Raw genomic sequence first — 17,500 nt, forward strand, 5'->3', positions numbered from 1 at the left:
TTAGCATTTAAAAAAAAAATATTTATATTAAAAATGGTCACCGCTAAGTTCATTTTTCAGTATGTGGCCCTGGTAAGAAAAAGTTTAGACACCCCCGATGTAAAATATTAGAAGCTCTAGGAATACAAAAACAATTTCAATGAATTAAAATATAAACAAAGTTTAGTTAGTTATTAAAATAATACAAATAATAATAATTTATGAATTAATAATTTGAAAAATTACAACAATACAGTCCGTAAGCACACATGATTGTATTTCTTTATGCCAAAAAAGACAAAAAAATAATCCCCCCCACCGTGGGACACATTTTCAAGCGTTGACTGGTCCGCAGCTACAAAAAGGTTGGGGACCACTGAGCTATAACACAAAGTTTGGTCTTTAAATATATGTAATATCTGTTTTTAGCCATTTAAAAAAATATTTAAAAAATGGCCGCCACAGTTTAGTTAGTTATTAAAAAAATAAAAAATAATAATGATTTATGAATTAATCATTTTAAAAATTACAACAAACGTGCCTGCACAAATTTTAAAAGTCGCGTATTTTTGAATAATAACATAGTTAACATATCCATCTAAAAAACAACAACAGTATCGTGTATTTCCGTATCCATCCATGCATGCACTAGCATCAAGTCCTTAGGTTACAGAACCCCTCCGCCCCCCGCCCCCTGCCCCCTCCTTTTGGCCTGCGGGGGTGCTGACCATGTGACCACATGTGCAGCTCCATGTGTGTGTGTGTGTTGACACGCTGCATGAATATTTCAGCAGACATCGTCAACATGGAGCTGCCACTCGGAGGATATCAAAAATATCAACATTCTCTTTTCTAATGAGCGAGAGATGCTTTGTGGGATAGCTCACATCTGCGCATCAAAGCAGGCTTCCAGCTGTGCACACACAAACACACACACACATGCACACACAGGTGCAACACGTTCTAATCAGGGACTCCACTCGCTGCAGACTTTTCCTGTTTGAAAAGATATTGCTCACTCTGAGTGAAATATTATTATTTCATTGTCTTAACCTCCTTCATCAACTGTTGACTAGCAGTCATTGCTGGAATACTCCAATCTGCCAATCAAATTTCATGTACCGTAGCTACCCCGACTATTATGCACAGAGGTATATAAGCCACACCCACCAAAGTGTGGAAGAAAATATTTTTCTATATATAAGTCGCAACCGGACTATAAGTCGCAGATATATACGTTGTGAAATGAGTTATTTACTCAGAAATATTCTGTAAATGTTTATTTACATACCTTGATTGTAACAAGGCAGTAAAACGGCTGATCAAACAAAACAGAAGTCAAGCTAGCTCTCCAATCAGCTAAACAGACTCAATAACTCCACGGTGACGTTTTGGTGAATTTACAAGACTGAAACAACACAACAAGAATGTCATTGTAAGTTACTAATACTAACACTGACACTTGTAAATTAGCTAATGCTAACGACGCAAGCTTCATTACATTACAAAAGCACGTACAGATATGTATGAAAACATTCCTACAGACATCACACATGGGACGCTTTAGTAAGTAAGAATTGTTTTAATTATATTGTAAAACTACAAATTTACAAAATCGCTATGGACGATTAGAAGACCGAACGGCACTTGTACTTCCGGTTCAGAGCTTTGAACCTGAGTTATTTACACAAAAATATTTTGTAAATGTTTATTTACATACCTTAATTGTTTCCAAACGGTGTCTTTAACACGGCAGTAAAACGGCTGATCAAACAAAACAGAAGTCTTGGTCATGGACCCGCTAGCTGCGCAAGCTAGCTCTCCAATCAGCTAAACAGACTCAAAAACTCCACGTGACGTTTTGATGAATTTACAAAACTGAAACAACACAAAAAGAATGTCATTGTAAGTTAATAATACTAACACAGACACTCGTAAATTAGCTAATGCTAACGGCGCTAGCTTCATTACATTACAATAGCACGTACAAATATGCATGAAAACACTCCTACAGACATCACACACGGGACGGTTTCGTAAGTAAGAATAGTTTTAGTTATATTGTAAAACTTACAAATGTTGCCTAGCGTGAGGATTTAAAAATTGTTATGGACGCTTAGAAGATCGAATGGCACTTGTACTTCCGGTTCAGAGCTTTAAACATGAGTTATTTACTCATAAATATTTTGTTAATGTTTATTTACATACCTTAATTGTTTCCAAACAGGGTCTGTAACACGGCAGTAAAACGGCTGATCAAACAAAACAGAAGTCGAGCTAGCTCTCCAATCAGCTAAACAGACTCAATAACGCCACAGTGACGTTTTGGTGAATTTACAAAACTGAAACAATACAAAAAGAATGTCATTTTAAGTTAATAATACTAACACAGACACTCGTAAATTAGCTAATGCTAACGACGCTAGCTTCATTACATTACGATAGCACGTACAAATATGCATTAAAACACTCCTACAGACATCACACATGGGACGGTTTGGTAAGTAAGAATAGTTGTAGTTATATTGTAAAACTTACAAACGTTGCTTGGAGTGAGGAATGAAGAATCCATACGAGTAGAAACGCTATGGAGTAGTGATGTACGATACCACTGATTTGCTTTCTGATTTGATACCAAGTTAAAGGCTGGTGTCGGCGATACCGATCTGATAATTTATTCAAACATAGCTAAAAGGTCTGCTAAAATTAAAAAAGTTGTGTATTGTCAAATAATAACATATCTATGTAAAAATACAATAGTACAAATGTAAGAAAACAGAGCAAAGCATTGGAATGTAATGGGAAAAGCTCAACATTTTTAACTAAAAACTATAACACAAAGTTTGGTCTTTAAATTGATACAATATCTGTTTTTAGCATTTTTTAAAAATATTTTCAAATAATAACATTTTAGTTAACATATCTATCTAAAAATAACATCAACAGTAAAAATGTAAGAAAATACAGCAAAGAATCGCAATGTAGTCAGAAAAAGCTGAAGTTTTTCAAATAACAATTAATAATAATATACTTAGTCACCTATAACACAAAATTTGGGCTTTAAATTTATACAATATCTGTTTTTAGCATTTAAAAAAAAAAATGTTTTCAAATAATAACATAGTTAACATATCTATCTAAAAAAAACATCAACAGTAAAAATGTAAGAAAATACAGCAAAGAATCAGAATGTAGTCAGAAAAAGCTGAAGTTTTTCAAATAATAATTAATAATAATATACTTAGTCACCTATAACACATAGTTTGGTCTTTAAAAGTATACAATATCTGTTTTTAGCATTTTTTAAAAACGAAAAAAATATCAAAATGCCCCTCATACTTTACACCCCTGATCTAAAATATTAGAAGCTCTCAAAATAAAAAATAAAATATACTTAAAATATAAACAAACTTTAGTTAGTTAATTAAAAATATAAATAATACTAACCTGTTAATTAATATAAAAAATGACAACAAACGTAATAACCACTGTTAAATGTGTAACTGAACATTACTATTTTCATATAGGCAGAATATTTGACACACTAGATTATGCAGTTACACAATCGTGTTATTATTGTTTTATTCTTCTGACATGGGGAAAAACAACGGTAAAAATGTAAAAAAAAAAAAAATAGCAAAAAAATTGGTATGTAATTGGAAAAAGCAGACATTTTTCAAATAATAATCAATAATATACTATAACACAAAGGTGACACAATATCTGTCTTTAACATTTTTTCAAATAAAAAAATGTCAATAGGGCCCCGCATACTTTGACTTTACAGTATGCAGCCGTTGGTGGACAAAAGTTTCAAAAGTATCGATATTTTGATTTGAGAATCGATTTTAGAGCATAAAGATCCGGTATCGATATTTTAGTATCGATCCGCACAACACTAATATGGACGGCTAAAAGGCGGAACGGCACTTGTACTTCCGGTTCAGAGCTTTAAACACGAGTTATTTACACAGAAATATTTTGTAAATGTTTATTGACATACCTTAATTGTCTCCAAACGGTGTCTGTAACACGGCAGTAAAACGGCTGATCAAACAAAAACAGAAGTCTTGGTCATGGACCCGCTAGCTGCGCAAGCTAGCTCTCCAATCAGCTAAACAGACTCAATAATTCCGCGGTGACGTTTTGGTGAATTTCCTGAGGAATTTGTGAAAGTGAAACAATACAAAAAGAATGCCGTTGTAAGTTAATAATACTAACACAGACACCTGTAAACTTGTTGGCATATTAGCTAATGCTAGCAACGCTAGCTTGATTACATTACGATAGCACTTACAAATATGCATTAAAACAGACTATAAGGTTTAGTAAGTAAGAATAGTTTTAGTTATATTGTAAAACTTACAAACGTTGCTTGGAGCGATGAATGAAGAATCCATACGAGTAGAAACGCTTTGGAGTAGTGACGTACGATACCACTGATTTTCCCTCCGATTTGATACCAAGTTAAAGGCTGGTGTCGGCGATACCAATCCGATACTTTATGCAAACATAGCTAAAAGGTCTGCTAAAATTTTAAAAGTTGTGTATTTTCAAATAATAACATCCCACCATCCATCCATTTTCTACCACTTATTCCCTTCGGGGTCGCGGGGGGTCATATCTATGTAAAAAGACAATAGTACTAATGTGAGAAAACGGAGCAAAACATTAAAATGTCATGAGAAAAGCTCAACATTTTGAACTAATAATTAATAATAATATTCTTAGTCACCTATAACACAAAGTTTGGTCTTTAAATTGATACAATATCTGTTTTTAGCATTTTTGAAAAATATTTTCAAATAATAACATTTTAGTTAACATATCTATCTAAAAATAACATCAACAGTAAAAATGTAAGAAAATACAGCAAAGAATCGCAATGTAGTCAGAAAAAGCTGAAGTTTTTCAAATCATAATTCATAATAATATACTTAGTCACCTATAACACAAAGTTTAGGCTTTAAATTTATACAATATCTGTTTTTAGCATTTTAAAAGAAAAATGTTTTCAGATAATAACATAGTTAACATATCTATCTAAAAAAAACATCAACAGTAAAAATGTAAGAAAATACAGCAAAGAATCGGAATGTAGTCAGAAAAAGCTGAAGTTTTTCAAATAATAATTAATAATAATATACTTAGTCACCTATAACACATAGTTTGGTATTTAAATGTATACAATATCTGTTTTTAGCATTTTTCTTTTAATTAAAAAAATATCAAAATGCCCCTCATACTTGACACCCCTGATCTAAAATATTAGAAGCTCTCAAACTAAAAATAAAATATACTTAAAATATAAACAAACTTTAGTTAGTTAATTAAAAAATAAAATATTACTAACCTGTTAATTAATTTTAAAAATGACAACAAACATAATAACCACTGTTAAATGTGTATCTGAACATTAATATTTTCATACAGGCAGAATATTTGACACACTAGATTATGCAGTTACACAATCGTGTTATTATTGTTTTATTCTTCTTACATGGGGAAAAACAACAGTAGAAATGTTTTTAAAAAATAGCAAAAAAATTGGTATGTAATTGGAAAACGCTTACATTTTTCAACTAATAATCAATAATATACTATAACACAAAGCTGACACAATATATGTCTTTCACATTTTTTCAAATAAAAAAATGGCAATTTGGCCCCGCATACTTTGACTTTACAGTATGCAGCCCTTGGTGGACAAAAGTTTGAACAGTAGTATCGAAAGTATCAAAATTATCAATATTCTGATTTGAGAATCGATATTAGAGCATAAAGATCTGGTATCGATAATTTAGTATCGATCGCACAACACTACTTTGGACGGCTAAGAGGCCGAACGGCACTTGTACTTCCGGTTCAAAGTTCAGTCTAAACGGAAGGACACTCCAGCACCCGCAGTGAGCGAATAGTCCAAAAGATGGTGCCACAACACAAACAATAACACACCCTTTCAGTGTCTTTACTTGTTTTTCTTTGAACTATTTGCAGTATGCCCCTGAGCGACGAAAAAAAAAACCTAAATTAGCCGCACTGTTTTATAAGCCACAGGGTTCGAAGCGTAGGGAAAAAGTAGCGGCTTATAACCCAGCAATTTATGGTATGTAGCCCTTAATCACAAGTGTGTCAAAGGGTGGGTAAGGAGAAAATCTAAGCCTCCGTCCACAACACTCGTAGCACGGGCTCATTTTAAGGAGCGCCACAAGTTTCATGTTCCGTCATTCAATCAAATAACGTGATAATCTTTGCAAATCCAAACTTGGTGTAAATGTCTTGACAAATATGAGATTATTATATAAGTAAAGAAGGCAAGGCAGCAGCTCACACATTCTCATACTTTCTGTAACATCCAGGAAGAAATGTCTCAACTACAATCTACGTGAAGGAGCCCAGTATTGACAATATTTCAGAAACCTTACAACGTATTAAATCCATAACGTGTTATAAAAGTGTATAAAATGGAGTAGAGAAATGTCATATTTTCACCAATCTTCCCAGAAGATGTTCCATATTTTTAAAATTGCAAATGTTGATGCTCCTCTTAGACCAGGGCCGTCAAACTGCTTTTCAATGAGGGGCCACGTTGCAGTTTTGGCTGCCCTCAGAGGGCCGCTTGTAACACGAATAAAAGAAACATACACGTATCAGGATGATGTTGTCACATTAATACATGTATATTTGACCTGCACTGTAAGAAAAAAAAAATCTATGGATTTTGCGGTCAAAAAATTGTACCATAAAATTGACAGTAAAATGGTCTCACTCTATTTTACTGTAACACTCTGGTGAATGAGCTGCCAGTTTTTTGTTTGTTTGTTTTTTTGCATTAAAAAATATGGTTGCTGTTTTCAGTGTATTACTGTAAATGTACAAAATGGTACCACCGTTTTTTTTTTTACGGTAGAATTCTGAAAACTGAGCTGTTTAAATTTATATATTTATATATATTGTCATGTTTACAGTGTACAATTTGATGGATAACTTGCTTTGAAATCATAAGGCAAAGTAGATATTTACCTATGTTTTTACCCCCAAAAACATTTCGAGTGTATGACATTATAACATCTGTTGTGTTATTAGATAGATCAAGTTTAAACGATGTATAATTGCATGCAGTACATGTCTTTTTTTCCCCCGTCAAAATAAAAAAAGAAAGAAAGATTAACTACTTTATTGATGCATGTTATTTACAGGCTTTCACGGGCCATTCAAAATGATGTGGCCTTGAGTTGTCCTAGACTCACGTAATAAAGGTATAAACACAGGACGTAAAAAATAAAAAAAATGATAAAATATATATATATTAGAGGTGTAACGGTACACAAAAATTTCGGTTCGGTACGTACCTCGGTTTAGAGGTCACGGTTCGGTTCATTTTCGGTACAGTAAGAAAACAACAAAATATAAAAAATTTTTGGTTATTTATTTACCAAATTTGTAAACAATGGCTTTATCCTTTTAACATTGGGAACACTATAATAATTCTGCCCACGTTAATCAACATTAAACTGCCTCAAGTTGTTGCTCAGATTAAATAAAGTGACAAAAAACTTTTCTTCTACATATAAAAAGTGCAACATTAAACAGTTTCAAGTCAACTCATCATGCTTAATTTATTACAGCATTTGGGAAGCCTGTAGTTGATTATTATTATGTAAATGTTATATTTTTATCAACATGTGATAGCAGGGACCCTGCCATTCAAGACTAGGCTGCTGCATTACTAATGATTAATGTAACTATAGCTGAAAAAATAGTACAATAGCAATAGGAGAGACTATTCATACCTGAACACCATGGAGTTCATGTAGGCTTAATGATGCACTTACATTATTATATCAACTATCAGAGACAGAAACTCTTCATTTAACATAATGTCCTTTTTTTGCTACTATATCGCCAAAAGTATTTGGCCATCCATCCAAATGATGAGAATCAGGTGTCCCTAATCAGTTGTATCAAATCAAGCACTTAGGCATGGAGACTGTTTCTACAAACATGTGTGAAGGAATGAGCCGCTCTCAGTGATTTCCAGCATGGAACTGTCATAGGATGCCACCTGTGCAACAAATCCAGTCATGAAATTTCCTCGCTCCTAAATATTCCAAAGCTTTATTATAAGAAAAGTGAAGAGTTTGGGAACAACAGCAACTCAGCCACCGAGTGGTAGGCCACGTAAACTGACAGAGAAGGGTTAGCGCATGCTGAAGCGCATAGTGCAAAGACTTTCTGCACAGTCAGTTGCTACAGAGCTCCAAATTTCATGTGACCTTCCAATTAGCCCACGTACAGTACGCAGAGAGCTTCATGGAATGGGTTTCCATGGCCGAGCAGCCATACATCACTGAGTCCGATGCAAAGCGTGGGATGCAGTGGTGTAAAGCACATCGCCACTGGACTCTAGAGCAGTGGAGACGCCTTCTCTGGACTGATGAATCACACTTTTCCATCTGGCAATCTGATGGACCAGTCTGGGTTTGGAGGTTGCCAGGAGAACGGTACGTTTCGGACCGCATTGTGCCGAGTGTGAAATTTGGTGGAGGAGGAATTATGGAGTGGGGTTGCTTTTCAGGAGTTGGGCTTGGCCCCTTAGTTCCAGTGAAAGGAACTTTGAATGCTCCAGGATACCAAAACATTTTTGGACAATTCCATGCTCCCAACCTTGTGGGAACAGTTTGGAGCGAGCCCCTCTTCCAACATGACTGTGCACCAGTGCACAAGGCAAGGTCCATAAAGACATGGATGACAAGAGTCTGGTGTGGACAAACTTGACTGGCCTGCACGGAGTCCTGACCTGAACAACTTTGGGATGAATTAGAACGGAGACTGAGAGCCAGGCCTTCAGCATAATGTTCTTTTTTGCTGCTTCAACACAGCTCAATCAACACAGGAAAAGGTAAAGTGAAATAACAGACAGACAGGGCTTTGCTGTCCGTAATGCACGCACGCACACACACACACACACACACACACACACACACACACACACACACACACACACAGACACACACACACACACACACACAACGCAAAATGAGCTAACGTTACGCTAAAAGTGAATTAGCCTTCACCTCAAGCCAGGACTGCGAGCGAGCTGAGCTACCTTTTATATTTCTAGAAGGTCAACGGGCTCATAGTGATGTTACTAGTAGTTGACTGGGAGGTGTTTATTATCATTTGGGGAGAGTCCGCTGCCTGATGCTTACCTGCTAAGCGCAAAGCACTGACTACATGCGCTCTGAATACACACTGTTGATTGGCTGTTACCGCTCTGAATACACACTGCTGATTGGCTGTTACCGCTCTGTATGTAACCAATCAGATGGTTGTGTGGGTGGGACAATGCTGGGTGTTGTGTAGAGGACTGACAGAGACAGAGGCAGAAAGCGGAGCAGCTTGTTAAGACTTTAGCTTAGGCGGCTACTTCATATGTTCGTGTGGAAACTCGTTCGGTACACCTCCAAACCGAACCGAAACCCCCTTACCGAAACGGTTCAATACAAATACACGTACCGTTACACCCCTAACATACACACATATGTATGTATACATATGTGTGTATGTATGTATGCATTAGGGTTGTACAGTATACCGGTATTAGTATAGTACCGCGATTCTAATGAATCATATTCACTACGATACCGCCTCTAAAAAGTACCGGTCCCCATTTGAACAGAAGTGTAGATAGAACATGTTAAAACGGAAAATAAGCAGATATTAACAGTAAATGAACAAGTAGATTAATAATCCATTTTTTACAGTTTGTCCTTAACTACTAATTAGGAGTCTTTGTTTGTTTACTGTTGCGTTTTGGACCAGTTGTTCCTCCCAGGGAATTCAAGTCACAATTCGCTCCCAAGCTCTTTACGACACTTAAAGCTGAGTTGAAAAAAAACCCACCAGAGACAGAATAGGTATTTTTAAAATGTATATTTTCTAAGCTTTTCCAATATACATTTTTGAGACCAGTCTAACTATAGAACCTTCTATTGCGCCTCCCAAAATGGTCTGTCTTTTCGATCCCACCACACTCTCTCCCCTCTCATCTCTGTAGACCAAACAAATGCTAGTCTAAACACAATCCAAAGAACTCAAGGTTTACACACATAGTGTACTTGCTGACAGAGCATCAAAAGAGAATAAATGGAAAACTCGAACTGTTTTCAAATATGACTAATAAATGAAAGAAGTACAACTTAAATTCGGATATATGTTAATATCTGCCTCCGACATTACTTACTACTAAAAGACAAGTTGTTTAGTATGTTCACTATTTTATTTAAGGACTAAATTACAATAATAAACATATGTTTCATGTACTCTAAGATTTTTTGTTCAAATAAAGCCAGTAATGACATTTTTTGTGGTCCCCTTTATTTAGAAAAGTACCGAAAAATACCAAAATACATTTTGGTACCAAAATATTGGTATCGGGACAACACTAATGTGTGTATGTATATATATATATATATATATATATATATATAATTTTTTTTTTTTTTTTGTATGTATGTATTTTCTTTAATATATTTTTTTAATAAAAATTAAAAAAAACTAATACAAAAATTGAAATACTCATAAAAATAAAAAAAAGAGGTAAAAATTGGTTCTGGTTGGTGTGGCACAGTTTGTGATGTGTGTGCAAAAATCAGGTGGAGAGTCCATATCCTGTTTACCTGCTCTCAGCAAAACCTTTAGAGTCGGTTGAGGTCAAAAAACAGCTTGACCGCCAACCGTCTTCCTCAATCTTTTTATTTCATGCCTCATCATTTCTACGCCTTCTCTCCCGGCTTCTTGTTTATTTGGAAGACGGGGACAAAGTTGTACTCCGAATGAAGCCTTTGATTTACATCAAACGGAATGTGGAAGATGGGGGTTTGGGTGGGGGGGGTACTGTAATGTGCTGTACTGTACTGTACATCAAACACATGCACAGCCATCATAACCACATATTTAACTCTTCACAAAAAAAAAAAATATAGCACTGGTCGTGTTTTTCAGGCCTTGAAAAAGTGTATTTTTATGTAAAAACAATAACTATTTTCTTGAATGTGTTTATCTAGCAAAATAGCTCTTGTACAGTTTGTGTGTTCATAAATATGAATTGTTTAATACCAACATCTAGGTTGTTGTATCGCCATTTCTTCTCACATTTCTGACTCTCATTTGCAAGTATTATAAGCTAGACTTTACATGCAGTCGCAGTCCCAAGACATTAGATGGCAGTAGTGTGTGGTGTTTCTTAACCCTAGGGCCGTTGTCGGGCCGCCGAAACATTTATGTTTCTCAGCTGTGGTCCGTACGGGACCAAATTGTAATAAACTTTTCCACCACTGGTGGCAGTAATGACAATATCAAACAAACAAAAGAAGTCCGGAGCTAAAGTCATAGAGAATTTTATTTAGCGCAGAAATGATGACTAAAGTGATAAAGTTGTATTTGCACTTTATGTCGCGCTGTTTTTGATTGTTAGGTTCGTCTTGTTTGGGGTTTTCATTTGCAACTGTGGAGGTGTTGAAATGCTAATGCTAATCGGTAGCATGTAAATTAGCATCCAGCTAGCGCGTTTTGTAAAGTGGAGCCTGAGAGTACCTCTGAGCGCCGCCTTGTCGCGTGGTTGGCCTGGGACATTGTAACATTAGCTACAGGCTGTGTTGGCTCCGAGCGCTTGTTTCCCGGCCAAGTGTTTGAGCCGAGTCTGCAGCCAGACGTGACCCGACGACGGTATGGAAATATGACACAATTTTACGTGAATGGATACCCGCTAAAAGTAGTGAATTCTTTCGGTCCCACCCTATGTTTTATTTGTGTATTGTTGTAGCATAAAAGTGCCTCGTCAGCACTTTGTCAAAATGATGTTTGTGTTTTAGATTGATGTGTTGCAGCCACAAAGAGGAGAAAGTGACTTTGAACGTGTCGCCACTAGAATTCTTACATCCATCTCCCCGGAATGTCCAAAAGAGAGAACAAATAGGATAAAAATAATGTTTTGTTAAATATGAAGAAATGTTGACTGCAATAATTAGACTGATGTCGTCATTACATCATCATAACAATACTCGTTATAATACTTCAATCAATCAATCAATCAATGTTTATCTATATAGCCCTAAATCACAAGTGTCTCAAAGGGCTGCACAGGCCACAACGACATCCTCATTATAATACTCAAACTCATTATAATACTCAAACTAATACTCATAATACTCATTATAATATGTATACTCATTGTAATACTAATAATAATAATAATATTCATAATATACTCATAATACTCATTGTAATACTCTTTATAATATACTCATATTTATTGTTATACTCATAATTCTCATACTCATAATAATACTAATAGTCATAACATTACTCATACTAATATTAATACTCATAATACTCATACTCATAATAATACTAACAGTTATATTACTCATACTCATATTAATACTCATAATACAAGTGCTCATACTCATAATAATACTAATATGTGTAATAATACTCATACTCATAATATTCATAAGAATATCCATACTAATACTTGTAATAATAATACTAATACTCACATTAATACTAGCACTCATACTCATAATAATACTAATACTTGTAATAATACTCATAATACTCATAATAACATTCACACTAATACTCATATTAATACTAGTACTCATACTCATAATATACTCATAATACTCATACTAATACTGATACATAATATTATGCATACTCATTATAGTACTCATACTAATTAATACTCATATTAATACTCTTAACTAATACTCATTCACATAATAGTACTAATAATTAATATTCATACTAATACTAATTACAATACTTATACTAATACTCATTATAATGCTTATACTAATACTCATAATAGTACTAATACTCATGATATTACTCATAATAATATTCATAAGACTATTCATAATAATTATAATACTCACATTAATACTAGTACTCAGTGACGTGCGGTGAGGTTGATGGCTGGTGAGGCACTGACTTCATCACAGTCAGATTTACAAACATATGAACCCTAAAGAGTATCTTATTCACCATTTGATTGGCAGCAGTTAACGGGTTATGTTTAAAAGCTCATACCAGCATTCTTCCCTGCTTGGCACTCAGCATCAAGGCTTGGAATTGGGGGTTAAATCACCAAAAATTATTCTCGGGCGCGGCACCGCTGCTGCCCACTGCTCCCCTCACCTCCCAGGGGGTGAACAAGGGGATGGGTCAAATGCAGAGGACAAATTTCACCACACCTAGTGTGTGTGTGTGACAATCATTGCTACTTTAACTTAACTTTAACTTTACACATACAAACTGTAACACACAAAAAAGCACATTTAATAAAAAAAACCGTTATTATGGTCTTACCTTTACTTATAAATGATGTCCATGCGCCGCAACTAAAGCCCTCACTTAAACTTTCCACGTGCAAGATTGAATCTATTTAAAAAAGTGTAGCCGAGGGTTTATAAATGTCGCCTATACTGTATGAAACTACAAAATAGCAAACACAGAGGCTCCAGTTTACACGAGGACCACTTTATTTACATTCTTTCAAAAACCTACGCTCCACTCCGTGTCATCACTTCCGCTCTTAGCGCCTTCAAAATAAGAGCTCAAGGTATATACTGTATAACAGCGCATAACAGGAACTTAACATCACAAAGAGAAAAACCCATGAAAATAGGTTACAAAAGTTATTTAATAAGAAGCCAAAAAGTGCAAAAACAATAATGTTCGTGTTGGAGGAGTTGTGAATTAGGTACACCTGCAATCTGCAGGTGTACCTAATGTTGTGGCCCTGGCAGGGGCCTCACCTGCCATCATGGAAAGAAAAAAAATGTAAAAAGAAAAAATAATAATTAAATTGTTATATGTATCCAGTGATTATACTATAAAGTTATTTTCCATTTAACTTCACCAGTTTTAGATTATTTTTATTCAAAATCGCTGAATTTTCACATTTGCCGTTCAAATACTGAGAAGAGACGGTGCGGTGAACAGCAGCCAGATGAGGCACGTCACTCAGTGCCTCAACATGGATTGCGCAATGACTCGGCTAACTGCTGGCCTGCTGTGCAGTGAGACCGTATTGCTATATGAATTATATTATACATTTCCATAGTTTAGTTAGCTGAGGTATATAATGTACAGTGTATTTTGTCAACAACTGTATGTGTGTAACGTATTTCTTGTGCTGAGCAATCATAAAACTGCTGCGAAGACGCACTGTGAGAGGCTCGCGTAATCCCGCCTCCTGGTGCCGGTTGATGCACCTCCGCCGCAGACTGCACCCCCCGACGGGAGCGCCACACCAACCAAAGCCCACACCCAAACCCTCCACGTGCAAGACCGAATCCACCCAAAAAAAGTCACTTAACAAGAAGCCAAAAAGTGCAAAAACAACAATACTCGCGCCGGAGGAGCCGTGAACGATTGCAGGGACAGAACATTAAGTACACCTGCAGACTGCAGCACGGATTTCATATTTCATTCATTCACAACTCCTCCAACACCAACACCACTGTTACCGCACTTATAAGTAAAGGTAAGACCATAATAACGTGTTTTTTTATTAAATGTGCTTTTCTGTGTGCTACAGTTTGTATGTGTAAAGTTAAAGTTAAGTTAAAGTAGCAATGATTGTCACACACACACACTAGGTGTGGTGAAATGTGTCCTCTGCATTTGACCCATCCCCTTGTTCACCCCCTGGGAGGTGAGGGGAGCAGTGGGCAGCAGCGGCGCCGCGCCCGGGAATAATTGTTGGTGATTTAACCCCCAATTCCAAGCCTTGATGCTGAGTGCCAAGCAGGGAAGAATGCTGGTATGAGCTTTTAAACATAACCCGTTAACTGCTGCCAATCTAATGGTGAATAAGATACTCTTTAGGGTTCATATGTTTGTAAATCTGACTGTGATGAAGTCAGTGCCTCACCAGCCATCAACCTCACCGCACGTCACTGATATATATATATATGTATGTGTATATATATATGCATATGTATGTGTATATATGTATGTATGTATAAATATGTATGTATATATTTACATATATGTATGTATGTGTATATATGCATATGTATGTATAGATATATATGTATATGTATGTGTGTATATATGCATGTTTATATGTATGCCTAAAAATATGTATATGCATGTAAGTATGTGTATATATGTATGTATTTATGTATAAATGTATATGTATGTATGTTTATATTTACATATATATGTATGTGTGTATTGAAGGATGTATAGATGTGTATGTATGTATATGTATGTGTGTGTATATATGTATGTATGTATATATTTACATATATACTGTATGTATGTATATATGCATGTGTATATGTATGTATGTATGTGTATATATGTATGTATGTATATATTTACATATATATGTATGTGTATATATGCATATGTATGTGTGTATATGTATGTATAGATGTATGTATGTATATATGAATAAGTATGTGTGTATATATGCATATATGTATATGTATGTGTGTATATATGTATGTTTATATGTATATTTATGTGTATATATGTATATATGTATGTGTATGTATATATATGTATGCACGTATGTGTATATATGTATGTATATATTTACATATATATGTATATTTATGTATGTGTACATATGCATATGTATGTATGTATGTCTGTATGATTATGTATGTGTGTATGTATGTATATATGTATAAATGTTTATCTATGTATATATGTATACATTTAATTTTTTTTTTTTTTTTTTTTTTTCTAAAATGAAAATGCCCCCCCGCATACTTTGGCATTTTAGTACGTGGCCCTTGGTGTAGAATGTTATAAACACAACTGTTATAAACACAACTGTTATTAACACAAATGTTATAAACACAACTGTTGTTAACACAACTGTTGTTAACACAACTGTTATTAACACAACTGTTATTAACACAACTGTTATAAACACAACTGTTATAAACACAACTGTTATTAACACAACTGTTATTAACACAACTGTTATAAACACAACTGTTATTAACACAACTGTTATAAACACAAGTTTCCATTTAAAGTGTTTGCTTCTGCTTGACTTGAGACAAAATGTGTGTTTCTGTTTTTGTGACATGGTGTGTGTGTGTGTGTGTGTGTGTGTGTGTGTGTGTGTGTGTGTGTGTGTGTGTGTGTGTGTGTGTGTGTGTGTGTGTGTGTGTGTGTGTGTGTGTGTGTGTGTGTGTGTGTGTGTGTGTGATGACATGGAGTCAAGTCAAGAAGGTTGCAGGTCCTAACAGTCAACAAGTAATAAATAGTTGTGGCTGTAAGGACTTTATAGTGATGATGATGTGGTGGTTGTTGTTGTTGTTGTTGTGGTGATGACACAAGTGGTGTGTTGCAGGTGCAAACACTAAACCCCCACAGATGTTGTTGTTGTTGTTTGCCACACAAGTGGAAAGTGTGTTGGCCAAGAATGGCTGCTTGTCTGATGAACAAACATCATGATGGAAGTCTTTCCTGCACGTCCTCCCCACACATCATGATGGAAGTCTTACCTGCACTTCCTCCCCACACATCATGATGGAAGTCTTACCTGCACGTCCTCCCCACACATCATGATGGAAGTCTTACCTGCACTTCCTCCCCACACATCATGATGGAGACATGAAGAGAAGTCTTACCTGCACTTCCTCCCCGCGCATCAACGCCTCTTAAAGCATGAGGTGTGCTGCTGCTACAATCCACTGTCCCAGTCTCCTGGATTCAGATGTGATTATTGGTCCTTGAACGCATCGCCCATGGCGTCTGGGAACATGAAATCCTCCTCCGGTGTCCTGCTGGCTCACTTCAGCTGGAGAGAAAACATTTTGGAGACGTTCCTCAGTGGAGGAGAAGCCATCTCCATCTTCATCTTCATCTCCTTCTCCTGCTCCTTATCCTTCTCCTTCTCCTTCGGTCCTGATGCTGCGAGTGGGAGATGTTGATGCTGCGAGTGGGAGATGCGCGTGTCTGCTGCGCGGCTGCGCTCACACGGACTGCTCTGCTGCTCTGCTGCTCTGCTGCGCGCTAACTTTTATCACCACCGCACACTTCAGCTTCTCATTCTACACATAACACTTTTTCATTGGACCCTGACACTGTCCAATCACACACTCATCTTAATATCATGCTCATAATTGTAAGTATATATGTCTATATATGTCTATATATATATATATATATATATATATATATATATATATATATATATGTATATATATATATATATATATACATATATAAATATAAATATATATATATATATATATATACATATATATATATATATATATATATATATATAAGCATGTGTATTTATATATACACAAATATGTATACATGATGTATATATATATGTATGTATATATATATATGCACACACATATATGTGTATATACATATGTGTGCATATAAATATGTATGTGTATTTTTGTATATATATATATATATATGTATATAAATGTATATATGTGTGTATGTATATGTGTGTGTA

At 35.3% G+C, this 17,500-nt stretch overlaps 1 protein-coding gene across 1 annotated transcript in view; it reads right to left on the minus strand.

The window, feature by feature from the left end:
- Positions 1–16,948, minus strand: part of LOC133621540 (chemokine-like protein TAFA-2) — a 142,017-nt gene extending 125,069 nt beyond the window's left edge. The window contains exon 1 of the mRNA XM_061983629.1: positions 16,650–16,948. The gene's annotated coding sequence lies outside the window, so the exon portion shown is untranslated. The remainder of the gene's footprint in view (positions 1–16,649) is intronic.
- Between the last annotated feature and the right edge of the window lie 552 nt (positions 16,949–17,500).

This window comes from Nerophis lumbriciformis, linkage group LG25 (assembly GCF_033978685.3).
Source record: "Nerophis lumbriciformis linkage group LG25, RoL_Nlum_v2.1, whole genome shotgun sequence".
Lineage (NCBI taxonomy): Eukaryota > Metazoa > Chordata > Actinopteri > Syngnathiformes > Syngnathidae > Nerophis > Nerophis lumbriciformis.